Source organism: Tympanuchus pallidicinctus, unplaced genomic scaffold (genome assembly GCF_026119805.1).
Source record: "Tympanuchus pallidicinctus isolate F22 unplaced genomic scaffold, pur_lepc_1.0 scaffold6, whole genome shotgun sequence".
Lineage (NCBI taxonomy): Eukaryota > Metazoa > Chordata > Aves > Galliformes > Phasianidae > Tympanuchus > Tympanuchus pallidicinctus.
In genome coordinates, this window is record NW_026294780.1 from 24,766,770 (window position 1) to 24,777,744 (window position 10,975).

A 10,975-nucleotide genomic window follows, 5' to 3' on the forward strand; every position below is an offset into this window, starting at 1 on the left:
AGATCATTAAAAAAAATAAAAATAAAAATGAAGACATGGCATATCAATTTATTAAAGCAATATGCTTTGAAATTGAATTGAAGAGCAATGGATTGCTTTGCTAAATTCAGTGAAGTTATTATTACATATAATAATATAGTATAAATTTCTAAGCAGATCAGATTTTAGTATAAATTTCTTCCTGATAATTTGAGGCCTATATTTCTCTATACATTTATACACTCATTTTTTTTTTTAAACAACCATGCTGTTTTCATTTTCATTAGTAAAAGTGGAAATCCTAAATAAATTCAAATATATACTTTATATACATAAGAATATATATATACTTATAAACGTATAAATTCAATTTATACTTTTCCAAATACATCTGTATTTTAAATTTTGTAATTATATTGATTTGTAAACTTGTTATCTGTGTATGTGATCATGTTTCCACATTTCACATGAAGATGATAAAGAATTGTAAAGCTAGTATCACAAGCAGTTCCTCAGTTTGTATCATTTACTTTCGTTATTGAAGAGGAGATTCAATATTTTGAACAACAGAATTAGAGTTCAGCTCCAGATGTGCAGTGTTGTGCATGATAAATGCTCTGTAAGCCAAGTATTCCCCTCACATTATAAAAGTTTTTGGTAGAAATTGTAGGATGAGTACTTCATCCTTAGTTCCACAATATTCTGAACATATGTCATTGAAGACAGAAGTTTCTTTGTGGTTAAAACATCTTATGCTTAACAAATAACAGCAGTGGAATTACATTTTAGATGCCAAATCCTCTTGTTCTATCTATTTTCTTTAAATATTTTTCCCTACAAAACACAACTTCAATATTTTCTTTCTGATCTTTTAATCAGAAAAGGAGTACTGAAACACAAAAAAATATCTAAAGCATTACTGCTCCATACAACTGTTTTATTCTGTGAGGGAATGATCATTTTGTGTTATGGATGAAAGAATTTGATGTTTTGCGGTATTGCACAAGACTTCCAATTCAAATCAGGAATAGAAGGCTATGAAAAAAAGAAAGAGGAGAGTTGGAAAGCCCACCTACTGATATTCCGAAAATATGTAAACATGGAAAGAATGGAGAATGGATTGATGAACACTAGAGGAAGAGCAGTTAGTCCTGGAAATAATTAAAAGAAAATTCAGTTTGGATAGAAATTGTAAGCTAAATATATTTTAGAAGAAAATATAAGAAAAATTTATTGAGGAATGTAAGAACTGCACCTATCTTAACTGAAGGATATCCTCAATTAAAGAAATTAAATCTTTCTATATTCAATCTAAATCTTTCATTTGTCAGTACAAGATTTTGATTGAAAAAATATCCACAGAAAATGTATACACATTGTGATTTTTAGAGTAGGAAAAAAAAAGTTGCTTTATAAACTGATTTCCAGTTTTGTTTGTCTCAAGTTCAAGGTTGTGAGATTGGGCACTGACAGTCTTTATTTAAAATATTCAGAATTCAATACACTTTTTAATAGAACAGAAACTAACAAAATGCATATTTGCTGTGCATCTCCTCCCTCATGCCTGATTTTTTTTTTTAATTTTATTTTTTTAAGATGACTGATATACTGACATGAAGAAGAGTAGCTTTTAGTACCCTCTTTTAGACCAGTACTTCTTTTCTCTCCATCTCCCTTTATCACCTGCTGTGAGAAAAAGAACACTGCATCATACTGTGGTCCCTCAGTACCTTTTACTTTGCTTTCCAGGATGCTTGAAGAGCATGGATTTTATTTTTTAAAATTTTTATTCCATTATATTAGCAGCTGATTCCACGATGTGCAATGCAGACCCATACAAACAATCACACAAGTTCCAAGGTGTGATGTGAGGGCTTATTACCTTGAAAAAAAAATACTGGTATTGCAAAGAATACAGTTTCCAGGAATTCCAGACTTTTTTTTTTTTTTTTTTTTTTTTTTTTAACATACTGTACTAAGACTTCATTTAGAGCTATCTTCTGTTATTGCACTGCATGATAGTTAAAACCTGTGACTGGCATCCATTTAGCATGAAATTAATTTACTAGAGGAAGTAATTGTAGATTACTATTACAACCACAGCAGATCTACAAATTTCTGATGGCTCTCCATAATCTCCAAAAATATAGCTACAGAATTGAAAATCCACTCATATAGCTACCAAATCATAATGCCTAAATTTTATTCAGTACTCCCATTAGTGACAATACATTGCTGTTGTTTTTGCATTTAAAAAAAAAAAAAGATTTACTGAGACACAGTAGAAGGCGATGTAGAAATATACAAAAAAAAGTCAACATGAAGATGCTGATTGTATACTGAATCCTGCAAAAGAATACAACACATACCTCAAGACAAATTCTACTTCACTACACCATGTTAAAGAAACATAAAATAATCTACAAATACTAGACAATAGTCAATATTAATGATAACTATCAAAAAAATCAGCACATGGGCAACATATTTTTCAAAAGCACTCACAACAATATTGTCTTCAAACAACTATTTCATCCATAAGATCAATATGCTCAGAACAGCTTAGCATCTGCTTACAAATGTTCATAAAGAAAAAAATTTCTGAGTGAATGCAGTCAAGGATATAGTCTTGCAATTTATTAATTTACCCTGTAGTTCAAATTATTTCTTGTTCAAATTAATTTGTAAAATGTCACATTTAAAATTTGAATCAGCAACTTTCCTTAGAAGCAATGAAGACATAAGATAGTGCATGAAGCAAAGAAATACTGATACCCAGAGGTTTATGTCTCATGACAGATCTTTCAATTATGGCAGATAATTCAGTAAAGTTTCTCACTAGAAAATAACAAAACACCACATGTGACTTCATTCATGCAGTCTACAATTTATCTGAAAAGAAAATTAAATCATTTTTCCTTTTCAAAACTATATTATCACTTACTTTATGTGGCTCTGGCTGGATGAGTTCCATCTCTCTGAGAAATAAATGAAGAGAGAAGCTGAAGATGACCAATTCCAAAAGGACAGATGATCAAATTGTCCTGAAAATGATTCTTAATCAGTTAAAAAGTATGAGAAATCTCACACTAGTGGCCATTATTTAGTCTTTACTTCATTAAAACATATCCTATCTTTCAATAAATCTCATTTTGCTATAGTATCAGACAATGCTAGATTTATTGTCTAAAAGCTGCATTTGATAAATCCATTCAGTAGCATGAAATACTGCTGTAATTTATTAGTAGTTTAATTACAGCTATATCTTGTTGACGAAAAAGAAACAAAACATAACATACAGTACTTCATAGGATCATATCTTATATTCCTCTTTCATTAAGTAGTGAATTTTAGTATTAAAAAACATTATGGAAAATCCATGCATGATATTCCTTATATTCTTTGTGTCCTTCATGTGCTGGTAAATGATTTTTTAGGATAATTTGTTCCAGGATACTCCGGGACTTACAGCTGAGCAGCATGTAATTCCTTAAATGTCCCAATTTACTCTTCCTGAAGATGAATTTGGTGTTTGCCTTCTTCCCAGTCATTGGGAACTTTTCCCAGCCACCAACATCATTTGATTGGAGATAATAAAGAACAATCCATCAATGACAACCTTTAGATCCCCCAAAACCCTGGGATATGTCCCATCTGGTATCAGGGAAGTACATTCATTCTGTTAGTTTAAGTTCTCCCTTTTTATTTTTCTACTGGGGATATTACTTCACTCCACTCTACTGCATCACACAAACTCTATTAATGTGCTTGGTCTCCTGAGAGGCCTGAAGGTAAATCTCATCAGGAAAAACAGAGACAAATCAAATTTGAGTATTTTTTTCTTTTTCTGTGTTCTTATCTGTAGCTCTTCTGCCGTTTCTCCCTCCTTCCCCTCCCTCCCTCCTACCCAAGCACGTTGGCTCAAATTTTTCTTAGAATGTTCTTTGAATTCTGCTGTTATAGAAGACTTTCATTCACCTTTCATATTCTACCTTTGTTTCAGTATCAGCTTTCCCACATCTATCACTGTAAACATAGGTGGTGAGTTCCCTGTCATAATTTCCATGCGCATTCATGCTGACTGTGCGATGCTTCCTTGACTTTCCTTTCATGATGACAGTAATGAATTAAAATAGAATATTGTTTTGTTTGATAAGAAAAAAAAAATAAAGACAATTGTTGTGCAACATTCTGCCAAAGTAGAGACATGCACTTGATTTGTCATCTTGGAACTCAACAAGAGCAAATAAAATGATGGCTCTTTAAGCATCTATGACTATTTAAGCATCTTCAAATAAGTGATTAATTTCTACTTAAAAAGATAATGGGAGATGGAGTTGAAAGAATATATGCATAAGACTGAAGATTTAGCTGTTCTGTTATTGAGAAATAAATACAGAGGAAGATTGGAACAAAAAAAATAGACGTTCAGTTTTAATCTGTTTTGCTTGTGTCCCAAAAGAGAGAGTTTCTGAATATTTGAGAGCATTACTGTCCATCTTACTTATACAAAAGGAAGATAAATATGGAAAAGATGATGAATAAACATGAATTTTGATTATCAAAGAATTTATATGATGAAAATAAATAATTTGTGTTCTTGGACTGTCTAAAATTGGAGGAAAAAGCCTGGCAGATATAAATTAAAAGAGCAATATTTTTTACCAGTGCAAATATCCACAGAAATTTTTTTCTATCTTTCTTATCACTTTCAAGGTGACTACCTAAAAATCAGTTTCAGATTCATCAAAAAGTATGAAGTCACAAATGTTGTGTTAAGTGCCATACTTCACATGGGACTCTACTTTTCATAAAGGGACAAGTTTTAAGTCGTCTTTCTGTTTTGATAGATGGATTCGATATTCCAAAGGATGTGCATACAAACATCATCATGTTTAATATCATAACAACACCATTATGTCTTTATCATGAGAGAAAGTAGCATATGAAACAATAGGCCATGAAAGTAACATTCCTACTTCTTATCGATAACAGTGAATGTGCAAGTTCTTTGTTCATTTTGAATAATGAAGAGTAAAATTGCTTGTATTTACAACTTTAGCATTTTGGTAAATTTCAGTGTGCCTTTATAATTTAAAAAGGTCGTATATACATGAGGAATCATCACGTTTTTCTTATTTTCTTGTTAAACTATTTTCTGGAGAAAAACCACCAACAACAAAAACTCTGGTAAGTCCATATTTCAATTGCAGTAACTTATTTCACTTTAGGTTAAGCTGATGTCTGTGTAAAATCTTAAGTGAAATGTGATTTTCTATATTTTTCCAAACATTTTCTTGATTACTTCTATTGATTAACATATTGTCAACTGCTGCAAGCCAAAGAGGCTTACAGTTCATTATATTGATTCCAATCCCTCCAAATTAAGACTGGGAATGTAACCAAGGTGTTGATCAAGCAAGAGTGTGCCTATATTTATTAAAAGATGGGTGTGTGAAAGAGAAAAAAGAAGAAAAAGAGAGAGAGTGATAGAGGGAGAGAGAAAAAAAAAAAAGAAAAGGGAACAAAAGCAAGTTACCACTGCAGACTCTGTGATGTTCTGAGGGTCCATCCTCCTGCTGCTTCTTCAGGGGTGGTGCAGTTTGCTCTGCCAGCTGTAGTATTGGCAGTGCCATTAGTAACATGTGATAATATCTTCCAATTGGGCCAGGAGTTTTTGCCAGGTGGAGACAGTCCAGTATCTGCACTGTGTGTGCTGTACCTATCGTGCTTCTCCATTCGCATAGTGGTCACGATGTGTCATGGTTGTGGGGGGTGACTTGAAACCACCTTCAGCAAGTCTATCCCTTAACTAATCAGAAAGAGAAAGAGAATTCACAGCATTAGAGTTGTGTGTAGTGTTGTCGCAGAGTATGTGCCAGAAAGATACACATCACTTTATTGCCACATAAATCCTTTTTTGAATACATGAGTGGACTTCATGGCACAACAAGGGGAATTTCTCCTGCCTGATCTGTAAAAGTTGATTTTATCAGACTGTAAGGCACAGTGATCTCCTTTCTCATCGCAATGGTTTGCTATGGAGTCATAGAATCATCTAGGTTGGGACAGACTTTCAAGATGATCAAGTCTAGCTTCAGCCTGATCTACAGAATTCCATTACAAAACTTTGCCCCTTAGTGCTACATCCACACATCTTTTAAATACTTCCAGGGATGAGGACTCCACCACTTTCCTGGGCAGTCTCTGTTTCAATCCTTGACAACATTTTCCATTAAGAAATTCTTCCTAATGTCCAATTTAAACCTCCCATGGTGCAGCTTGAAGTAATTTCCTCACGTCCTATGACTAGTTGCCTAAGAAAACAGACTGACACCCTCCTTCCTGCAACCTCCTTTCTGGTAGTTGTAAGGAGCAATGACGTCTCTCCTTAGCCTCCTCTAGAATAAACAACTCCACTTCCTCCAACCTCTCCTCAGTTGCCGGCTCTGTATCTCCATGTACATACATCAGTGAGGATGAGCATATATTCCCACAAATATGCAAATAAGTGCATACAAATATGTGTAACTAAATATGTGTGTGCCTACATAAGCAAATGCAGCCAGAGGGCAGTACTTTCAACAGAATCCACATAAATATGGCCCAAACCTGTTCTTCCTCTCTGGCTGATCGAGGTCAAAGTCCGTGAGTGGACAGTACATCAACACATTAAAGTGTTCTATTGCTGAGCTTAAATACAAAAGAAAATTTTTGTTTTGGTCCCAGTTGATAGTCCTTGACTTGCTGTCTCCTAGACAGACAGTGTGTTTGGGCTGACAGTCCTGTTTTAATGGCTGACACTCAGGCCACTGCTCCTAAATAAAAAGCTAGAGTAATTTACAGTTTGCTAGTATTCTGTCACCCACTCACTCATGAGTTAACTACTACCCAGTAGTAGTTTAATAAATAAATAAATAAATAAAGATTTAATAAGGATATGGGGTTAATAAGGATAAAAAACATACTAGTGCTCAAGATAAGATTTTAGGCAAATAAGCATAATGATCAGCAGCGGGATAAGAAAATGATCTTTTCTATCCCCCTTTCTCTCTATTTTTCTACACTTTCTTCCCCTTGATCCACCTTGATCTCACTGATTCTTCCCCAAACTTTGAATAATAATTCTGAGAAAATTCCACAAGTCTCCTAGAGCATCTCATAAGTTTTATGTAGTCTTAAATTTCTCTTCTACTTATTTCTCATAAGAAGTTCCATAACATTTCAGGCAAAGATCCATGTTAGTTTGTGTGGTAGGTATAACATTTCTTTCATTAAGACACTTAACTGGGGTTCCAGTGTGACAATTTTATTAATACATTGTTTTACTTTGGTGTTCTTAGTAATAGTCATTCAGTGTGCTCCTTTCTGCTGGCTAAGTTACTGGGATTACTTCATTTAACATTGGTCCTTTTACTAGATCTTCCTTTCTGATACCAAATAATCTAAGAGAAATGCAAGACAAATTTTTGTTTTGTTTGTTTAAAATAGGAATAAAGTCTCAGATATTAAAAATAAACAAAATTTAATGTGAAAGGTATTTGACGATCCATGAAGAGTACCTAAACAAAAGTGTATGGACTTTTACTGCATACATACTTAAATAAGTGACCTTATTTTCAGATGCATTAGCAGCCAAAATTTGGGGTACTTATGATTGTTGAAAATCAAACCACTTTGCCAAATTCATAAATGCAAGTACATGCAGATGATTTGCTTTCACACCATAACAATTTATTGAGTTTAAAACAGGAATGTTAAATAATTATTTTTTATGCTAGAAATGTTCATTTTTAAATAAGTGTTAGCATTGGCTGAAAGTCTCATGATCATTCCTTCAATGTCGTCTATTTTTTGTTTCTTTATTACAAAAATCTTGACAAAGTACTAAGATTTTTGCACAATAAAGTTTTTGACTTTTTACTTGGGTTTATGTATATAGGAGAACCTAATCTGCTTGCAGTGTATCTGATCTACCCGACAGTAATGCCTTTAATTTTATTATGTTGGCCAATACCACCAGATTTTAATGCTAGTGGTAAGACTAGCAAATGAACATTTCAGGCAGTGTTTTGTTAAATTTTATTGCCATGGGACAGATGACAGAAGTATTATTTGACAAAATGGCATCTGACCTAGAATTGAGTATAAAGCAAAGGTGTACAATTGAATTAATGTGGAAAAAAAATTCACACACTGACATTCATTGATGGTCTTGAATACTTAGGAATGCGAACACGGTAAGGAGTTCAAGAAGTGTTGACAGTGATGTAAAAAACAACCCACATTACAGACAGAATCACAGAATCACATACAATCACCAAGGTTGGAAAAGACCTTCATGATCATCCAGTCCAACCATCCATCTATCACCAACAGTACTCACTAGATCACAGGTCACTAGATCATAGAAGGAGATCAGGTTGGTCAAGCAGGACCTGCCGTTTGTGAACCCATGCTGGCTGAGCCTGATTCCCCCGTTGTCCTGCACATGCCACCTGATCTCCCTCAAGACAATCTGCTTCATAACCTTCCTGGCACCGAGGTCAGGCTAACAGGCCTGTAGTTCCCTGGGTCCTCCTTACAACCCTTCTTGTAGATGGGAGTCACATAGGCAAGCCTCCAGTCTTCTGGGACCTCACCAGTCAACAAGGAGCGCTGATAGATAATCGTGAGTGGCTCGGCTACCACCTCTGCCAGTTCCCTCAGCTGGGTGAATCCCATCTGGCCCCATGGACTTATGACAGTCCAGCTGGAGTAGTAGGTCTCTGATTGCATCCTCCCAAATCACAGAGGGTTCTGTCCATATCCTAGTCGAGACTACCAGGTCAGAGAGTGGACTTCCCTGAAGATAACTGGTGTGCCCTTTAAAGGCAGACGTAAAGAAGGCATTCAGAACCTCTGCCTTTTCCTTATCCTCAGTGGTCACATTCCCAGCCTCATCCAGTAAAGAATGAAGATTCTCCTTAGTCTTCCTCTTACTGTTGATGTATTTGCAAAAGAGTTTCTTGTTCCTTTACCGCTCCCCCAGGCACATTTCTAGCGGTCCTGGTTTTATCCCTTTCCTCCTTTGTATCTAGTTTAAAGTCCTCTCTACAAGTCCCACCAACTCCTGGACAAGGATCTGTTTCCCCCTTTGGGACAGGTGATACCCATCGGTAGCCCTCATACCTGGTACCGAGTAGACTACCCTGTGATCAAAGAACCCAAATTTTTTGCATTTACACCAGCCTCTCAGCCAGGTGTTTACAAGGTTGGCTTTCCTGCTCCTTTCAGTGTCCTTCCCCACCACCGTAGGAAAGCAAGCAAATACTACTTGTATGCCTGCTCCATCAACTAACCTCCCCAGTCCCCTAAAATCATTTTTTATAGTCCTCAGGCTTCTGTCAGTGACCTCATCACTGCCAGCCTGGAGTATCAATTAGAGAGGCAGATCAGACTAGGAAGTTTTCTAGAAATATTCCTGATCCAGCACACTTCTCTACAGGTAGGGGAAGGCCAATATATTGGGCCTTCGGTTCCATTTAGAATGGAGTCACGTATGAATATTATCCTCCTTTCTTTACTGGAGGAGGCAGTCTTCAAGCGTGGAGCCAATCACCTCTCCTTAGAAAAGCTTGGAGGCAGTTCTTCCACCTCATTCACAGCCACCTCATCCTCCAGTTTCAGAGCTTCAAACCTACTAAATAGAGGCACCTGGGGAACCGAGGTAGGTCAGGATGGGTGTTGCCTGCATCTCCAAACAGGGACCTGCTGCCATTCCTCCTCCCTTCTTAAGTTGGCTCTCTCAGTTTGACCATGACAAGGGAGAGGGTTCACTACAGTTTGGGGGTTAGAGTCTCTGCTTCATTCTTTCAGAGATTCACACCACCAGTTTCTCTACCTCTCATAATCTCTGATGGCTCTTAATCTCTCTACCTCCTCCCTAAGCTGCACCACCAGACTGAGCAGCTCATCCACCTGCTCATACCTCATGCAGGTGGCATCCTTCCTATCCTCCCCCAGCAGCAGGCTTAGGCATTTCTTGCAGCTAGAGACCTGAACCGCCACATTTCTGGGCAGGTCCTCTGTTTGGGTCACCACAGTCTTCTTGGGGCAAGCCTGATATCTTGTAGAGACCATATTTGAACCTGTGGTTTCCAGGTCTGTCAGTAGGAGAACGGTCTCCTGAGCAAAGACAAAAACCCTGACATGTCCTGCCACAAGACCCACCTTCCACATCAACTACTATAGTAATGGGCAGTGTGGGCTGTGCTCACATTCTGACTTCCCTCCCTGTTATCAGTAGGCAGTAACACCTTTTCTCACTTTTTCTCACCTGGTATGTTAGGTGGGCAGAAGCTAGATTTCTCCTTCCTTCCTAAAAGCAAGGCTGCTTTTAGCCTTGCAGAAAAGGGTCAAGGTCAGAGATAAGAGTGGGCAGTGCCAGCTACACCCCTACTGGCTCAGTAGCCTGCCCACAAGTTGCCAGCTGCTGCTAGCTCCTTGGCACCAGCATAGTGCTTTTGCTGGCTTAAAAAAAAAAAAAAAAAAAGCCCTAAAAAGAGCTTTTTGGTTGGTCTTTTTCACTTTAGGTTCCTTACCCAGTGCAGTCTTACTTGCCCTAAAGCTGGTTTCCACAGCAAATGAGTGATAAAGATTTTTATAAGCATGACACGTAGGCTCTTATTCATTGCTGGAGGAAGTGTATAGTTACTTGTAGTGGCTGTGTTGAACAATAGTGGTCTGTAGGTGAGAATTTGCTTTATCAAGTAATGTCATCAAGCTCTTTGTATCTGTTGTGTTTTCTGGAATTAAATATTTAAATAAATTTAATAAATAATTAAATAAATTTAAATAAAACATTACTGTTAGAGCAATATATGTATGTCTATTTCCAGAAATTTAGAAGAGGTGCATATCTGGAACATATTTTAAAAAAGTCAAACCTTCAGTCAATTATATGCAGAATACTATTGTTACTCAGTAGCAGGAACAGTTACCTACTGTGACAAAA

General features: G+C 36.4%; 1 long non-coding RNA gene across 1 annotated transcript; it reads right to left on the reverse strand.

The window, feature by feature from the left end:
* Nucleotides 1-2,128: 2,128 nt before the first annotated feature.
* LOC128071613 (uncharacterized) lies at nt 2,129-10,381 on the reverse strand. Its single transcript, XR_008201908.1, has 4 exons — nt 10,298-10,381; nt 5,519-5,786; nt 2,924-3,023; nt 2,129-2,325 (listed from the first exon to the last, which is right to left on the reverse strand). It is a non-coding gene; the product is annotated as an uncharacterized LOC128071613 (long non-coding RNA).
* Between the last annotated feature and the right edge of the window lie 594 nt (nt 10,382-10,975).